This window comes from Nicotiana attenuata, chromosome 7 (genome assembly GCF_001879085.1).
Source record: "Nicotiana attenuata strain UT chromosome 7, NIATTr2, whole genome shotgun sequence".
NCBI lineage: Eukaryota > Viridiplantae > Streptophyta > Magnoliopsida > Solanales > Solanaceae > Nicotiana > Nicotiana attenuata.
The window spans coordinates 28,015,872-28,025,539 of record NC_031995.1 but is presented as its reverse complement, the minus strand read 5'-3'; positions in this window follow the sequence as shown (position 1 = coordinate 28,025,539).

Genomic DNA, 9,668 nt, shown 5'->3' with positions numbered 1-9,668 from the left:
TTTTTTTAAATACTTTTAGAGAAAAGTAATTTATGTTTTGCTAATTAATTTTAAAAATATTTTTGAGTATTAATTTGTATTTGACCAAACTTTTTGAAAAGCAATTTTAAATGTTAAATTACTAATAAGGACATAGAAAGATTTATTTAATGGTTGATATTATTTAAGTAGATAAATTATTTATGCATTTATTACGAAAGACTATAATAGCTTTTTATTTTTATTTAAGTAAAACATAATAATGAAAATGTAGAGTGCTTTATTCTTTCAATAATTTAAATATATCACAACATCCATTCAAAAAATATACAAAAGTATTCACCCCAAAAGTTACTATATATTAGAAATTTCCCGTAAAAAAAAATTATACATTAGGAGAATTGAGTTTATAATAGCTAAATATTAGGTTAGACTAAGTAGGGTTATTTTTATTTTTGTTAAGGGTATTTTTGTCAGGAGAAAAGTTAAAAACATCTTCTGCTTATTTCTCTCAAAAAACTTGATCAAACACCCCAACTTTAAAACAAAAATACTTTTTATTTTTTGAAATAACGTACTTTTAGCCTAGAAAAAGCTTGGCCAAACAGCCGGTAGGTAATTCTCATCTCTAAATACATTTAGTGTAATCAGGGACGAAGCCACATGGTTACATGGGTGGTCAATTGATCACCCTTCTTCGAAAAAATAACAATGTATATATAGGTAAAATATTACGTTTTAGAGGTATATAATACATATTGAACACCCTTAGTCGGAAATTTTTTTACTTCTTTCAAATTTGAACACCCTTGGAGAAATTCCTAGCTTCGCCACTGAGTGTAATAGAAGGATTAGCTGGGCAAATGTTGTTTGTAAACTGTATTGTAAAATAATTCTGGAAATATAAATGAACATAAACAGAAATGAACATAAACAGAAAACCAATTCGAGCCCACTAAATTCACAATGTTTCCTTAAGAAATTTAATCCCCTCCTAGTACCCAAGGTTATGGATTATTTTCTCCCACGATAGAACGAATTACACACTGGTGTAGTGGTACTTCAAACCCCAGTTTTTCAGCGAACACAAAGTTCGGTAGCAAATCACACTTACTGTTGCTTTGTTTGATGTTTAAACTATGCAGAAGGAGGAGAAACTCATAAAATCGTAGTGAAATTCTGAGCAGAATAGTATTGTATTTATAGCCAAAGTTAGGCTGAAATCTGAAGAGGTGCAACTCTTTAGAATGGCTATTTATGCAAAACGTCCACAACATAAATGCCATTATATAAATGGCCATTTACTCAACAATAAAGAGGGAAAATAAAGAGAGAAAATTGAAGGATAGTTAATTTTCTGTTACAAAAACAGAAAACTGAAATTTGGATAGCTGAATTGGATTTAATATTAATATTTATTTTAATATTAATATTCTGTTATTAAAATAAATATTTAATAACATTTCTGTTAATATTTTACTATTAACAAATAAATTTGGTCCAAAAAATTAATCAATCAATCATTTGACCGAATCCGAAGCCGAAGCCGAAGCCGAAGCCGAGCCGAGCGAGCGACGACGACGACGGCACGATGCTTGCCTTCTTCTCAACTCTTTAAGAGCTAGAAGAAGAGAAATTGCTTATATACTCATAAAAAACCTCTTCCCCTTCCAATGTGGGACAATGTCCATTTGCCAAGGGGGAAACTTAAAATTTCACTCAAAAATTTCATTTCCCTCCATTTCCCATTCACCCTCTTTTATGTATTTAATATATTAAATACAAAAAACCCAATAATCCCCCACATGAATGGGGAATGGCTATATCACGGAAGTATGCATGAAAAACTGTGTGATTCGCAAGCAATGATTAATTGCATCTGGATAAGTAGGTTTCCCTTTGAACTTTCCGTAGTGAACTTATGTCGGATATACTCGATCAATCGGTAGATTTGATATCTTTGAACCATCGAACTTTGGGGTATACCTAGACAACCACAAGTCACACAACCAACCCTTAACCGTCTTTAGTTCTCATTGTTGTGTTTGTTTCAGCCATGAACACCGCCTGGTTTCATAAGTGCGTAGAGAACTGGCCTTACAAAGTTCTCCTTGAAGCGACTAACACTTCACACTTACATAGGTGATTCCTAAATGTGTCATCCCGTAGATACACTATTTGATATACCCCGTATCAAATTTAGAAATCATTAAAAAGCCTTAATGCTTTATCCTTGGTACTGAACATTGTCTCATCACGAGAATGGACCAAAAGTTTAGTTGACAATGTTGAACCGTCATTAATGACTTTGTTTGATCTCCTTGAACCTAGATCTTGGGATCTCCAGTCTTCTAGGTAGAGTTACTGCCACTATGACTTGTTCTCGGCCACATTCCCATTCCCCTTGATGACTTCTCAACTACCTCTCTAGCTAGGCCTTTTGTAAGTGGATCCGACACATTATCACTTGACTTTACATAGTCAATCGTGATAATTCCTTAGAGAGTAATTGTCTAACGGTTTTATGTCTTCGTCGTATATAACGAGATTTACCGTTATACATAACGCTCCTAGCCCTTCCAATTGCCGCTTGACTATCACAATGTATGCATATTGGTGCCAACGGTTTGGGCCAAAAAGGAATATCTTCCAAGAAATTCCGGATCAGCTTCTTCACCGGCTTTATCTAAGGCTATGAATTCAGCCTCCATTGTAGAGCGGGCAATACAAGTTTGTTTGGACGACTTTCAAGATACCGCTCCTCCACCAATAGTGAATACATATCCACTTGTGGACTTGGAATCAGTTGATCCGGCGATCCAATTTGCATCACAGTATCCCTCAATGACCGCATGATATTTACTGTAGTGCAAAGCAAAGTCCTGGGTATGTACTAAATACCCCAAAACTCGTTTCATGGCCATCCAATGAGATTGACCTGGATTGCTCGTATATCGACTCAATTTACTTATAGCACAAGCTATATCTGGCCGTGTACAATTCATGATGTACATTAAGCAACCCAACATACGAGCATAATCCAATTGTGATATGCTTTGGCCTTTGTTCTTTGCTAATGCAAGATTCACGTCAATTGGAGTCTTTGCAACTTTAAAACCTAAGTGCTTGAATTTTTCAGGTACTGTCTTAATATAATGAGATTGTGACAATGCCAGACCTTGAGAAGTCTTATGGATCTTAATTCCCAGAATTAAATCAGCAACTCCCAAGTCTTTCATATCAAACTTGCTAGTTAGCATAAGCTTAGTAGCATTTATGTTGGCAATGTCATTACTCATTATGAGCATATCATCCACATATAAGCAAACAATGACTATGTGATTTGGAACATTTTAAATATACACACATTTATCACATTCATTTATCTTAAATCCATTTGACAACATTGTTTGGTCAAATTTAGCATGTCATTGTTTGGGTGCTTGTTTTAATCCGTAAAGGGACTTAACAAGTCTACAGACCTTCTTTTCTTTACCTGGTACCACAAACCCTTCAGGTTGTTCCATGTATATTTCTTCCTCCAACTATCCATGTAAGAAGGCCGTCTTAACATCCATTTGATGAATTTCAAGACCATAAACTGCAACTAACGTTACTAACGTTCGTATGGACGTAATTCTTGTAAATGGAGAGTATGTATCAAAATAGTCAAGACCTTCTCGTTGTCTATACCCTTTGACCACAAGTCTTATATTTGTCAATAGTGCCATCATCTTTCATTTTCCTCTTAAAGATCCATTTAGAACCCAACGGTTCATTTCCAGGAGGAAGATCAACCAATTCCCATGTATGGTTGTTCAATATGGATTCTATTTCACTATTGACTGCCTCTTTCCATAACAATGATTCCGAAGAAGACATAGCTTCTTTAAATGTTTGAGGTTCATTTTCCAATAAGAAAGCCAATAAATCTGGTCTAAATGTGTAACGACCCGACCGGTCGTTTTGAGCTTTTGCGCTTTGATCGCTAGTTCTCGGGCGTGACTTGCCCTGTGTTATGTATTATGACTGATGTAGATCGTTGGTTTTGGTTTTCAGGAAAATCAGAATGAATTTGAAAGAAGAGTCTCAACTGAAAGGTTTGAATTTGAAAGGGTTGACCAAGAGTTGACTTATTTATATATAAGCTCGGATCGGAGTTTTTATGATTTGGTTAGCTTCGTTGGGGTGATTTATGACTTAGGAGCATGATCGGAATTAGTTTTGGAGGTCCGGTGTAGAATTAGGCTTGAATTGGCGAAGTTAGTATTTTGGCTAATTCCGGTTGATAGGTGAGATTTTGATCCGAGGGTCGGAATGGAATTTCGAGAGTTGCTGAGCTTCGTTAGGTGATTTGGGATGTGTGTGCAAAATTTTAGGTCATTCGGAGGTGTTTCGGTTGGGTTTTTGATCAAATACGTATTTCGGAAGGTTTAGAAGAACTTAGGCTTGGATTCGATGGGAGTTGATGATTTTGGTGTTGTTTGATGTGCTTTGATGAGTGGAACGAGTTTGGGTGATGTTTTAGGATGGGTTGGCACTTTTGGTTGAGGCCTCGGGGTGATTTCGGATGGCTAACGGGAAGTTTGGAACTTGGAAAATATTGCAGAAATTTCAGATCAGGTGTTGCAGGTTTTAAGCCTTCGCGATCGCGTAGGTTGTGTCGCGTTCGCTGAGAGGAAATTTGGAAGGTCAGGAAGGTTACTCTTCACGTTCGCGTTAAGGGGTTCGCGGTCGTGGAGTGCTGGGGAATTTTGCTTCGCGTTTGCAGTGTCATGGTCGCGATCGCGTATGAGGAGTTGGAGCCCAGTGGAGGTCGTTCTTCGCGTTCGCGTGCGGTGGAACGCGTTCGCGTACGTGTGAAGCCTGAAGGTTCGCGTTCGCGGGTAGGGCTTCGTGAAGGGTAAATTTGGTCAAGGAATTTTTGTTCATCGCGAACGCGAGGGTTTGACCGCGTTCGCATAGGGGAAAATATCAGTTGGGCAGAAGGGTTTTAAAATTATTTCATCCGCGAGCTAAGTCATTCCTTCTTCCATTGTTGGGCATTTTGAGAGCTATTTGGGAGAAATTGAAGAGGGTTTCGAAGAGGATTGATTGGAGGTAAGCTCTATGAACTAAAAACATGATTTAATTGTGGAACTAACCTAGAAATTCATGAAAACTTAGCTAAAATTTGAAGAACTAGGGCTTGAGATTTTGAGATTTTAAATTGGGATTTGAAGGGTCATTTGAGCTCAGATTTGGGAGTTCTTGGTATGTATGGACTCGTGGCGAGATAAGGAACCCGTTGATGTAAAAATTTCTGAGTTCTGAGAAGTGGGCCCGGGGCTCCGGTTTTGGAAATTTCGTGATTTTCGATGTTTTTCGATTCTTTTCGATTGGGTTATGTTCCCTTAGACTATTGTGATGTATTCGTTGTGGTTTTGATCAGATTCGACGCGCGAGGAGACCGATTTGAGAGGCAAGGGCATAGCGAGCTAGGATTTTGGCTGGCTTGAGGTGAGTAATGATAGTAAATGATGTCCTGAGGGTTTGAAACCCCGGATTTGCACAACGTAGTGCTATATTGACGTGAAAAACACGCTTAATGACGAGCGCGGGGTTGTTTACTACTGGGGATTGTGACTTGGTCCGTCCCGATTGATATTTTTACCGCGTATTTCACTGAGATGTGTTTGTTATCAACATGAATTGGGCTTATTGACATATTTTGGGCTTCATGCCGACTACTTGAATCCTTCGTGGACTTTTATCACCGTTTCCTCACTATTTTGATATATTACTTGAGCTCAGTCCTGTTGATTAATACTGTTTTACAAACCCAGCCACTTTTAATTGAATTTTTGAGATTTAAATGATATTTCCAATGTTGTTTGGGTTGAGCACTACTGTTTTACTGATGCCCGAGGGGCTTGTGGTGATTTCTGGATTGAGTGAGGCCGAGGGCCATATGTGAGGATATGCTGAGTAATATGAGGCCGAGGGCCTGAGATACATTTATATGCCACGAGGTGGCTTGAGTGATGTGAGGAGGCTTTCAGGCCTTGTGAGTGATGTGAGGGTGCTTTGAGGCCTTATGAGTGATGTGAGAAGGCTTTCAGGCCTTATGTTGATATAGCGCTTGGGCCGTAAGGGGCCCCTCCGGAGTCTGCACACCCATAGTGGGCGCGGATACCCATATGATCTGAGAGTGAGCCCGAGGGGCTGATATTATGCTGAGTGACTGAGAGTGAGCCCGAGGGGCTGATGCTATGCTGAGTGACTGATACTAAGCCCGAGGGGCTGATACTGTTCTGAGCGATTGATACTGGGCCCGAGGGGAAGATTTCTACTCACTATTTACTTGTTGTTTTACCTGATTTACCTATTTTTAAAAGGAGATTTCATTTGACTCCATACTGTTTTACTGCTTTAAGTGATTTACTGCCTGATATAGAATTGCCTTGTGCTTATGTGTTTTCATGCCTTCGGTTATTATTTATTATTATTACTCACTGGGTCGGAGTACTCACATTACTCCCTGCACCATGTGTGCATATTCAGGCATAGCAGAGTCCGCACCTGAGCGTTGATTCCTTCCAGAGTAGGCAGCGATTTGGAGTTACGAGGTAGTTGTTGACGTCCGCAGCCCCTTGTCTCCCCTATCCTCTATCATTTATGTTTTTCTTCAGACTATTATATCGGATTTCATACTTTGTAGACTTATAAAAAACTCTGTAATAGCTCATGACTTGTGACACCCCGGTTTGGGCTGTGTCGGGATGGTTTCTCCTCTTTATTATCGCTGTTCCCGCGTTTATGGTTATCTTAAACATGTGTTAGAATTGTTAATGTTAATTAATTGCTTTAAAAGAGGTATTTGCGTTGTTCTGGCTGGCCTTGTCTTCACGAGAGGCGCCATCACGACCGGGTTCGGGATTTAGGTCGTGACAAGTTGGTATCAGAGCCTAGGTTACTAGGTCTCACGAGTCATGAGCAGGTTTGGTAGAGTCTCGCGGATCGGTACAGAGACGTCTGTATTTATCCTCGAGAGGCTGCAGAACCTTTAGGAAGACTCCACATTCTTGAATTCTTATCGTGCGTCCTTGATTCAGCTTGAAAATAAACTCTTGAAATTCCTTCCACGCATTTGTATGCACGCATGAGCGCTCAGTATCAGATGTGCCTTGATGGCTTGTGATTCCCCGATCAAGGGACGAGATGTGATCTCTGTGAGTTTGATGTTGGGCCAGTTTGGAGGACTTGAGGCCGGATCTTTGCCTATGGCTTGAGCACCGAGGTGCTGATTGTGTGAACACGTGGTTTTGAATTTATATGTTCGGTATTGTCCCTATTAGTGGAAGTGACGGTTGGATGACTATGTGATGAGTATGTTAGTACTGCGAGGTGTATTTACGTGACTTGGAAGTGACGAGGGAGGTCTGCTGGATCATAGATGAACTAATAAGTGCGTGATTTCCATTGTGACTGGATGTGTAGCCCCGAGTTATGGGCGCGTGAAGAATCTTTTCATGTCTCCTAGTTGGGAGTGAAGTAAATTTCATGTTGTGGTATGAGTTCAGACTCAGGAAGACTAAGTAACTGTGTAATGTGTATAACGGTGGAAGGTATACAGAAATGTTATATTGAGGCGAAACAGGTGGGTTATCTCCTGCGGAGTGTTCTAAAGTGGTGTGATCCTTATGTGTATGTTAGGAGATCTCATGTGCAAGTGAAAAGTACGTGTTGAAATTTGAAATTTTGGGTCGCCTAAGAGAGTGGGCTTAGCTGTTGCGGGGATGAATGCGGGAATTGCAGAAGATTTACAGTACTAGATGACCTGTGTTTTCACAAGCTTACAAATGATTTGAGTTAATCTCACTATGGTATTGTGACATCAATGGAGTAAAAGTGTTATGAGTTATTGAGTGTATCTTGACCTATGGCTTCGGGCCAAGTGGGGGAGTCTGCTGTGAGCAGTTGATTGCACGGTTAGGTGCTATGTTGGTTCCAGTTTGGGGCGTGCGAGTGAGTTAGCTATGGCTAGAGTAAAGGAAAAGTTTGACAAAGGTTATATTATGCTTCTTAGAGTATGAGAATCACGGAATGTCTAGAGTGTTGTTGGTAAAGGATGCTCGGCGCATAGAGCAGGAAGTTGCTTGGTTGTATTGGGATAAGGATTTCATTTTTGCGGTATCGGAGTGCCAATGAGGCACGGGTGGTTCTGTTCGTTAGGTCAGTAAGTTGCAGTTTGAATAAGAGTGAATGACTTGCGAGGATGGCTCTAATATGTTCAAGATCCTACAGGGAACAATCGGGTATTTTAAAGTTGCATGTGTGGTTAAAAACTGTGTTTTCATTGGAAGAGGTTCAGATTTGTGGTATTTCTATGTTAATTATGGGGTTCTGTGTATCAGTATCAGGAAAGTAAAGGTAACTGATTCGGATTCGCAGGAAGTTCTTCAGATCAAAGTATTCGGGAGCGTGATGTTTGTGGGAATATTTAAGAGAGTATTCAGGGGCTTATGGGTCTTAGACAGTGTGGTCTTATGCTTGGGTCTCGTGTAGTGAGCCATGGATTGAGAGATTGTGGTACTACAGCAAGAGGGAGCATCAAGTTGAAAATGAATCAGAAGGAAATTTAGATAGATGGAATGGTTTGATAGTAGACCGAATCGGTATGGTAAGGATATGATCAATTCTGTGTATGTGTTCGAGGTAATGGGTTCTTACAGGTATTTTGCAGCAATGCTCATGGGTTTTGATGGCTTGCTTAGCTTGGTCTAGTTAGAAGGATTCAGTCCTGGCAGTTTAATTTATACAAACGGAATTGGGAGAGTTCTTGTTGATTTTTACCGTGGTTGGAGAGGTGCATTTTCTACGAATATGAGAGGCATGGGATGTGTAATGATTTTTCTTCTAGATGGGATCAATGGAAGTTCGTGACTAGTTGAGTGCGTAGATGTCTGTGGCTCGGAAGGGAGATAAAAGTTTTCCTGTCATCCTTGGATGGTATGGTATATGCGGTATGTTGTGGAGGATCGAGATTTGCGTGTATGAGGTTTCAGTTGAGTTCTGAAAGGAAGTTCATAACACTCTTAGGCAACGGGTAGCCTCAAATGATTAAGGAAATGGTATTGTTATTTGGAAGTGATTTGACGAGAGTATAGGTTTCAGAAAAAGGGTAATATGATTAAGTTGATAGCACTTCGATAGTATTGCGGCACCTTCTTTTAGATCGACTGGTGATATTCAGGTTTGTTTGGGGGCACAGGGAAATTTGAGAGTATCTAACGTGGAATGATTGGGTATTATAGGTGTGGCATATATTCGGACGGCGAAATTGGGATAGGATATGGTGATTCATGTGCCGTATGGACGTGGAGACGGAAGTTCTCATATTCAGGCTATGTTGTGATTGTAGATCGTGTGTATCAGCACTGTTTAGTGACTACCGAGATTTGGAGGCCCGAGTGGATAATATTACAATGCATAGCAATTTCCTTCAAGACACTTAAGTTTCCAAAGCTGGCTTGCATATTACATATAGTTTCTGGTAGATACTTTACAAAAAGTAGCTTTTTATTTTCGAGATCCTTAGCTAACTACTTTATGACAAGTCTTCTTGAATTTGGATTGGTTGGAAGGTTTTTTATCTAAAAGGTGAACAACTGAGTTCTCTTGGCGGAGGTTTATGTCTGATAAGTACC